The sequence below is a fragment of the Hylobates moloch genome, unplaced genomic scaffold (assembly GCF_009828535.3).
Source record: "Hylobates moloch isolate HMO894 unplaced genomic scaffold, HMol_V3 SCAFFOLD_10, whole genome shotgun sequence".
Classification (NCBI taxonomy): Eukaryota; Metazoa; Chordata; class Mammalia; order Primates; family Hylobatidae; genus Hylobates; species Hylobates moloch.
In genome coordinates, this window is record NW_026652285.1 from 86,963,832 (window position 1) to 86,972,589 (window position 8,758).

Consider the following 8,758-nt stretch of genomic DNA (forward strand, 5'->3'; position numbering starts at 1 on the left):
AGTGGGCTATGAAGATCTGCCTGAAGGCTCAGATGGAACCAAAAGTGAACTCTTTCTTCACTGTTAGGAGGTTAATGACATCCATTTCCATCAAATAGTAATTGATATATTTGCATGTGATTAAGAGCTGCTTGCTAATATCTACTATCTGAATTTAGGGTCCCCTGGAAACAAAGCCTAAGGCAAGGACTTAGATGAGATGTTTCCTTGGGAGGTAACCCAGGGAGTAGAAGAGGGGGAAGGGAAAAGCCAATAAAGGATGTCTTACTCCATTTTGCATTGCTATAAAGGAATACCATAGTCTGGGAAACTTATAAAGAAAAGAAGTTTGTTTGGCTCATGGTTCTGCAGGCTGTACAAGAAGCATGGCACCAGCATCTCCTTCTGGTGAGGACCTCAGGAAGCCGTCACTCATGGCAGAAGGGAAAGTGGAGCCAGCATTATACAGCAAGAGACGAAGGGAAGGGAAGGGGAGGGGAGGGACTTTTCAACAATCAGACCTCATGGGAATGAATAGAGTGAGAACTCCCTCATTTCTGTGGAAATGGCACCAGGCACCATGCTGTTCTGAGGAATCTGCCCCCATGACTCAAAGAAACACCACTCACCAGGCCTTACCTCCAATATTAAGAGTATGTCATTGAATTGATCACTATTATGAGAAGCTGGAGCTCAATCCCTTTGGGGACCCTCTGTCAATCTATGTTATTCAGTGGCTCTTAACTGAGAGTGGTTTTTCTTTCCTCATAGCATTGGCAATGTGTGGGGGCATTTTTGGTTATCATAACTGGGAGATGCTACAACATCTGGGGATACTGCTAAACATCCTATGATGCACAGGACAGCCACCACTCCTACAACAAAAAAATCATCCAGCTCCAAATATCAATGTTGCCAAGGTTGAGAAAACTGTAGCCCATGCCTCAGAATTGTTTCTCTGAAGAACGATGAGCCTGGAGCATTCATCCATCAACTGCCATCCATCTCTGGGTCAGACTTGAATCTGCAAATGTCACTATTTTCAAACTGCCAGGCTGCACTTGCGTTAGGGCTCAGCAGACTTCCATGGTTTTGGAGAAATCCTTGAGGCAGAAAAGCAGAGGCACCATGACACACATAGGTAAGAACCTGTCCACATGTGTGAAATAGCCTAGTATGTGCTGAAATCAGGGCAATGCCCAGGGGCTGTGGCAGGGTATAATTTTTTCCAGCTTAGTAATTATTCTAGGGCTGTAGAGAATATGGTGTAACTGCAGAAAAATTATGGACACAAAGTGTCATAATTTAATTCTAGACGGAGCCAAAGGCTGGAAATCCAGTATGAAACAAAGTGGCTCTATGGCAAAATTGTTAAAAACATGGTCTCTGGTACAAGCTCAAATCCTGTCTCCAACACTTGTTATATTTGTGACTTTGGGCAAGTTAACTAACTTTTCTGTCTCTCAGCTTCCTCACCTAGACAATAAATTGGTGTTAATAATGGTTTCCACTTCATAAAGTTGTTGTGAGGACTAAATTATGTGTGTGTGTGTGTGTGCATGTGATTATATACATTTGATGTCACACTAATAGCGTCTGACATTTGATGAGCACTGTTTAACTGGTTGACTGTTTACATCAACCCGGGGCTGGGATTCTGGGCTTGGGAGTTACAACATCAGCCTATCTTGGCCTTTTTCCATTGGTTGTACACATAGGAGCTTAGTTAAATGGAAAAATTCATTGAGCTCCTGTAGAAGCCAGCCACTGTGCTAGGCTCTTGGCCAAGTTCTCAGTAATAAGAATAGGACTCTCTCTTTTTCCTTTTCTGCTCTTTATCTATGAACTGCTTTCCTTCCTTTGATTTTACGAAGTGGAGGTGAAGAGGAAGGAACATAGGGCTTGGAGAAATGAATTGCAATTCCTGGCTATACTTTATCAACCACTGGTTGTGATTTGGGAAACCACTTTGCTTTTGAATTCTCACATTTATAAAGTGAATATAATCTAATCTTGCTTCACTGTGTTGCTATGAGAATTAAATAAGGTGATATAAGCAAAATATTATCAAAATTGATACATATGCTAAAAATTTTGTTTTAGTATTAGGCTGGTACAAAAGTAATTGTGGTTTTACCATTACTTTCAGTGGCAAAAACCACAATTAATTTTTCACCAGCCTAATAGAATGTCAGTGTTCTCAATTCTGTCTGGGCCTGTGGAGTTTTAAAATATATAATTTTTTGCATTCTAGTCCCAAGATTGTTGAGTGTACTTGGAAGGGGACCAAAAGGAATCATAATTTAAAAAAATTCTAGTCAATTTGGATGATCAGCCAGATTTGAGAACCATTAAACTATTCTGTGCTATGAAACAGGGACTATACCTTATTCAACTTTGTATTCTCACTGGCTAACACAGTTTAGTGTATACTGTAATCAATGAGTGCTTTTTTATTTTAAAATAAAAGGGCAAATCTTGTTACTTAGAAAAACAGAAGAAAGTTACAGCACTCCAGGAGCTGGTCCATTCTCCCAAACTGCATATTTGTCTTGAACCACCTCCCTTACATTGAATTGTTGGCTTCTCCCTTAAGTACCTCAGCTAATTTATACCCACGACTATAATACTTGAGCAGATTACACTACCTTATGCTCACAATCAGGATGAATGACAATCTTTGCCCTTTGTGCTTCAAAGATGGCTGCGAAAATTAAGGAGACAATAGATAAGAAAGTGATTTTCGCCGGGTGTGGTGGCTCACGCCTGTAATCCCAGCACTTTGGGAGGCCGAGGCAGGTGGATCACGAGGTCAGGAGATCGAGACTAGCCTGGCCAACATGGTGAAACCCCGTCTCTACAAAAAATACAAAAATTAGCTGAGTGTGGAGGCACATGCCTGTAATCCCAGCTACTTGGGAGGGAGGCAGGAGAATTGCTTGAACCTGGGAGGCGGAGGTTGCAGTGAGCCGAGATCACACCATTGCACTCCAGCCCGGGTGACAGGGCGAGACTCCATCTCAAAAAAGTGATTTTCAGGCTACTGAATTCTATGAATATATAGAGAATTAATGTTATTAAAAAGGAATATACACTAAGTAAACTTGTAGTTCTCTAAGACTCAATTATATTGTGACTGTTGAAGAGAGAAGTTTTTTTTTTTTTTTTTTTTTTTTTTCAGATGGAGTCTCACTGTTGTCAGCCCAGGCTGAAGTGCAATGGCATGATCTCGGCTCACTGCAACCTCCAACTCCCAATTCCCACGTCCCAGCAATTCTCCTGCCTCAGCCTCCCAAGTAGCTGGGATTACAGGCACATGCCACCACACCTGGCTAATTTTTGTATTTTTAGTAGAGACAGAGTTTCACCATGTTCGCCAGGCTGTTCTTGAACTCCTGACCTCAGGTGATCTGCTTGCCTTGGCCTCCTACAGGCGTGAGCCACAGTGCCCGGCTGAGAGAATATTCTTTAGTCAGATTCTTTATACTCACAGATTCAATACTGAGTTCAGTAAAGTGATTCAGAGACATGGAATTCTTTAAAATAAAGAAACATGGAAAGTTGAAATTATAAGATGGGGCAGAGGTATACTGGCTAAGACAACCCAAAAGAATATAGAAAGATCACAGTATTAATATCAGGAAAGTAAAATTCAAGGCAAAATTTGTTGAACAGGTCAAAAAGAAATTCTGTATAATGATAGAGCTTGTGACTCATAATGGAATATAACTGTCATGAATAGTTATGCACACATGAACATAGCACAAAAATATTAGAAGTAAAATCTTCAGAAAATATAAGAAAAATTTGACAGAATCAGTATTGTAGTGGAAACATTTATTACACCTTTTTGGAACTTTGGCAAATCCAGTGGATACCAAGATAAAGAGAAAGTGAACATAATTTAGAAGATATTTTTATAGAAATAAATTGAACCCTAAAAACAGAGAATAAACTTTTGATAAAGTGCTCATGGGACAAAACCTTATCATATCTTAGGCCTAGCAATGCCCTAATAATTTTTCCAAAGAAAAAATACTACTGATGTGGGCCATTCAATATTGTTGCCACAATTCATATCTGGCTATGGAGCACTTGAAATGTGGCTTGTGTGAATTGAGATGAGAGGTAAGTGTCAAATACACAAAATATTTCAAAAACTTGGTGCAGAGATTGATGGCAAGATGGCCAAATAGGAACAGCTCTGGTCAGCAGCTCCCAGTGAGATTGACACAGAAGGCTGGTGATTTCTGCATTTCCAACTGAGGTGCCCAGTTCATCTCATTGGGACTGGTTGGACAGTAGGTGCAGCCCACAGAGGGCAAGCTGAAGCAGGGTGGGGTGTTGCCTCACCCGGGAAGCGCAAGAGGTTGGGGAATTCTCTCCCCTGCCCAAGGGAAGCCATGAGGGACTGAGCCTGGGGAACTGTGCACTCTGGCCCAGATACTGTGCTTTTCCCACTCTCTTCACAACCCACAGACCAGGAGATTCCCTCCAGTGCCTACGCCACCAGGGCCCTGGGTTTCAAGCACAAAAATTGGGCAACGGTTCAGGCAGACACTGAACTAGCTGCAGGAGTTTTTTGTTTTGTTTTTTTTTTTTTGTTTTTGTTTTTGTTTTTCCCATAACTCAGTGGCACCTGGAACGGCAGCAAGACAGAACCATTCACTCTCCTGCAAAGGGGGCTGAAGCCAGGGAGCCAAGTGATCTGGCTCGACGGGTCCCACCCTCATGGAGCCCAGCAAACTAAGATCCACTGACTTGAAATTCTTGCTGCCAGCATGCAGCAGTCTGAGATTGACCTGGGATGTTTGAGCTTGGCTGGAGGAGGGGCATCCACCATTGCTGAGGTTTGAGTAGGTGGTTTTACTCTCACAGTGTAAACAAAACCTCCAGGAAGTTTGAACTGGGTGGAGCCCACAGCAGCTCAGCAAGGCCACTGTGGCCAGACTGCCTCTCTAGATTTCTCCTCTCTGGGCAGGGCATCTCTGAAAAAGAGGCAGCAACCCCAGGGGAACTTATAGATAAAACCCCCACCTCCCTGGGGCAGAGCCCCTGGGGGAAGAGGCAGCTGTGGGTGCAGCTTCAGCAGACTTAAACGTCCCTTCCTGATGGCTCTGAAGAGAGCAGCCGACCTCCCAGCACAGTGTTTGAGCTCTGCTAAGGGTCAGACTGCCTCCTCAAGTGGGTCCTTGACCCCCATGTATCCTGACTGGGAGACACCTCCCAGTAGGGGCTGACAGGCACCTCATACAGGAGAGCTCTGGCTGGCATCTGGCAGGTGCCCCTCTGGGACGAAGCTTCCAGAGGAAAGAACAGGCAGCAATCTTTGCTGTTCTGCAGCCTCAGCTGGTGATACCCAGGCAAACAGGGTCTGGAGTGGGCCTCCAGCAAACTCCAGCAGACCTGCAGCAGAGGGGCTTGACTGTTAGAAGGAAAACTAACAAACAGAAAGGAAAAGCACGTCCACTCAGAGACCCCATCCGAAGGTCATCAACATCAAAGACCAAAATCTATGAAGATGGGGAGAAACCAGCGCAAAAAGGCTGAAAATTCCAAAAACCAGAATACCTCTTCTCCTCCAAAGGATCACAACTCCTCGCCAGCAAGCGAACAAAACTGGACAGAGAATGAGTTTGACAAATTGACAGAGCTAGGCTTCAGAAGGTGGATAATAAAATCCTCCGAGCTAAAGGAGCATGTTCTAACCCAATGCAAGGAAGCTAAGAACCTTGAAAAAAGGTTAGACAAATTGCTAACTAGAATAAACAGTTTAGAGAAGAACCTAAATGACCTGATGGAGCTGCAAAACACAGCATGAGACCTTCGTGAAGCATACACAAGTATCAATAGCCAAATCGATCAAGAGGAAGAAAGGATATCAGAGATTGAAGATCAACTTAATGAAATAAAGCGAGAAGAGGAGATGAGAGAAAAAAGAATGAAAGGAATGAATAAAGCCTCCAAGAAATATGGGACTATGTGAAAAGACCAAATCTATATTTCACTGGTGTACCTGAAAGTGATGGGGAGAATGGAAGCAACTTGGAAAACAGTCTTCAGGATATTATCCAAGAGAACTTCTCCAACCTAGTAAGACAGGCAACATTCAAATTCAGGAAATACAGAGAACACCACAAAGATACTCCTCGAGAAGAACAACCCCAAGACACATAATCATCAGATTCACCAAGGTTGAAATGAAGGAAAAAATGTTAAGGGAAGCCAGAGAGCAAGGTCAGGTTACCCACAAAGGGAAGCCCATCAGAAAAACAGCGGATCTCTCGGCAGAAACTACAAGCTAGAAGAGAGTGGGGGCTGATATTCAACATTCTTAAAGAAAAGAATTTTCAACCCAGAATTTCATATCCAGCCAAATTAAGCTTCGTAAGTGAAGGAGAAATAAAATCCTTTACAGACAAGCAAATGCTGAGAGATTTTGTCACCACAAGGCCTGCCTTACAAGAGCTCCTGAAGGAAGCACTAAACATGAAAAGGAACAACTGGTACTAACCACTGCAAAAACATACGAAATTGTAAAGACCATCGACCCTGTGAAGAAACTGCATCAACTAATGCAGATGCAAAATAACCAGCTAGCATCAAAATGACAGGATCAAATTCACACATAACAATATTAACCTTAAATGTAAATGGACTAAATGCTCCAATTAAAAGACACAGACTGGCAAATTGGATAGAGTCAAGACCTATCAGTGTGCCGTATTCAGGAGATCCATCTCACATGCAAAGACGCACATAGGCTCAAAATAAAGGGATGGAGGAATATTTACCAAGCAAATAGAAAGCAAAAAAAAGCAGGAGTCGCAATCCTAATTTCTGATAAAACAGACTTTAAACCAACAAAGATCAAAAGAGACAAAGAAGGCCATTACATAATGGTAAGGGGATCAATGCAACAAGAAGACCTAACTATCCTAAATATATATGTACCCAATACAGGAGCACCCAAATTCATAAAGCAAGTTCTTAGAGACCTACAAAGAGCCTTAGACTCCCACACATTAATAATGAGAGACTTTAATACTCCACTGTCAATATTAGATCAACGAGACAGAAAATTAACAAGGATATTCAGGTCTTGAACTCAGCTGTGGACCAAGCAGACCTAATAGACATCTACAGAACTCTCCACCCCAATTCAACAGAATATACATTCTTCTCAGCACCTCACTGCACTTATATTAAACTTGACCACATAATTGGAAGTAAAACTCTCCTCAGCAAATGCAAAAGAAAGAAAATCATAACAGTCTCTCAGACCACAGTGCAATCAAATTAGAGCTGAGGATTAATAAACTCACTCAAAACCACACAACTACATGGAAACTGAACAACCTGCTCCTGAATGACTACTAAGTAAATAACGAAATGAAGGCAGAAATATAGATGTTCTTTGAAACCAATGAGAACAAAGACACAATGTACCAGAATTTCTGGGACACATTTAAAGCAATATGTAGAGGGAAATTTGTAGCACTAAATGCCCACAAGAGAAAGCAGAAAAGATGTAAAATTGATACCTGAACATCAAAATTAAAAGAACTAGAGAACAAGAGCAAACAAAATCAAAACCTAGCAGAAGACAAGAAATAACTAAGATCAGAGCAGAACTGAAGGAGATAGAGACACAAAAAACCCTTCAAAAAAATCAATGAATCCAGGAGCTGGTTTTTTTGAAAAGATCAACAAAATAGACCACTAGCCAGACTAATAAAGAAGAAAGGAGAGAAGAATCAAACAGATGCAATAAAAAATGATAAAGGGGGCTGGGCACGGTGGCTCACGCCTGTAATCCCAGCACTTTGGGAGGCCGAGGCGGGCGGATCATGAGGTCAGGAGATCGAGACCATCCTGGCTAACATAGAGAAACCCTGTCTCTACTAAAAATACAAAAAATTAGCCAGGCGAGGTGGCAGGTGCCTGTGCTCCCAGCTACTCGGGAGGCTGAGGCAGGAGAATGGCGTGAACCCTGGGTGGCGGAGCCTGCAGTGAGCCGAGATCGCGCCATTGCACTCCAGCCTGGGCGACAGCGAGACTCTGTCTCAAAAAAAAAAAAAAAAAAATGATAAAGGGGATATCACCACTGATCCCACAGAAATACAAACTACCTTCAGAGAATACTATAAGCACCTCTACACAAATTAACTGGAAAATCTAGAAGAAATGGATAAATTCCTGGACACACACACTCTCTCAAGTCTAAACCAGGAAGAAATCGAATCCCTGAATAGACTAATAACAAGTTCTGAAATTGAGGCTGTAATTAATAGCCTACCAACCAAAATAAGTCCTAGACCAGACGGATTCACAGCCGAATTCTACCAGAGGTACAAAGAGGAGCTGGTACCATTCCTTCTGAAACTGTTCCAAACAATAGAAAAGGAACTCATTTTGTGAGGCCAGCATCATCCTGATACCAAAACCTGGCAGAGACACAACAAAAAAAAGAAAATTTCAGTCCAATATCCCTGATGAACATTGATGCAAAAATCCTCAATAAAATACTGGCAAACTGAATCCAGCAGCACATCAAAAAGCTCATCCACCACAATCAAGTCAGCTTCATCCCTGGGATGCAAGACTGGTTCAACATATGCAAATCAATAAATGTAATCCATTATATAAACAGAACCAATGACAAAAACCACACTATTATCTCAGTAGATGCAGAAAATGCCTTCGACAAAATTCAACACCTCTTCATACTAAAAACTCTCTATTAAACTAGGTATTGATGGAACGTAACTCAAAATAA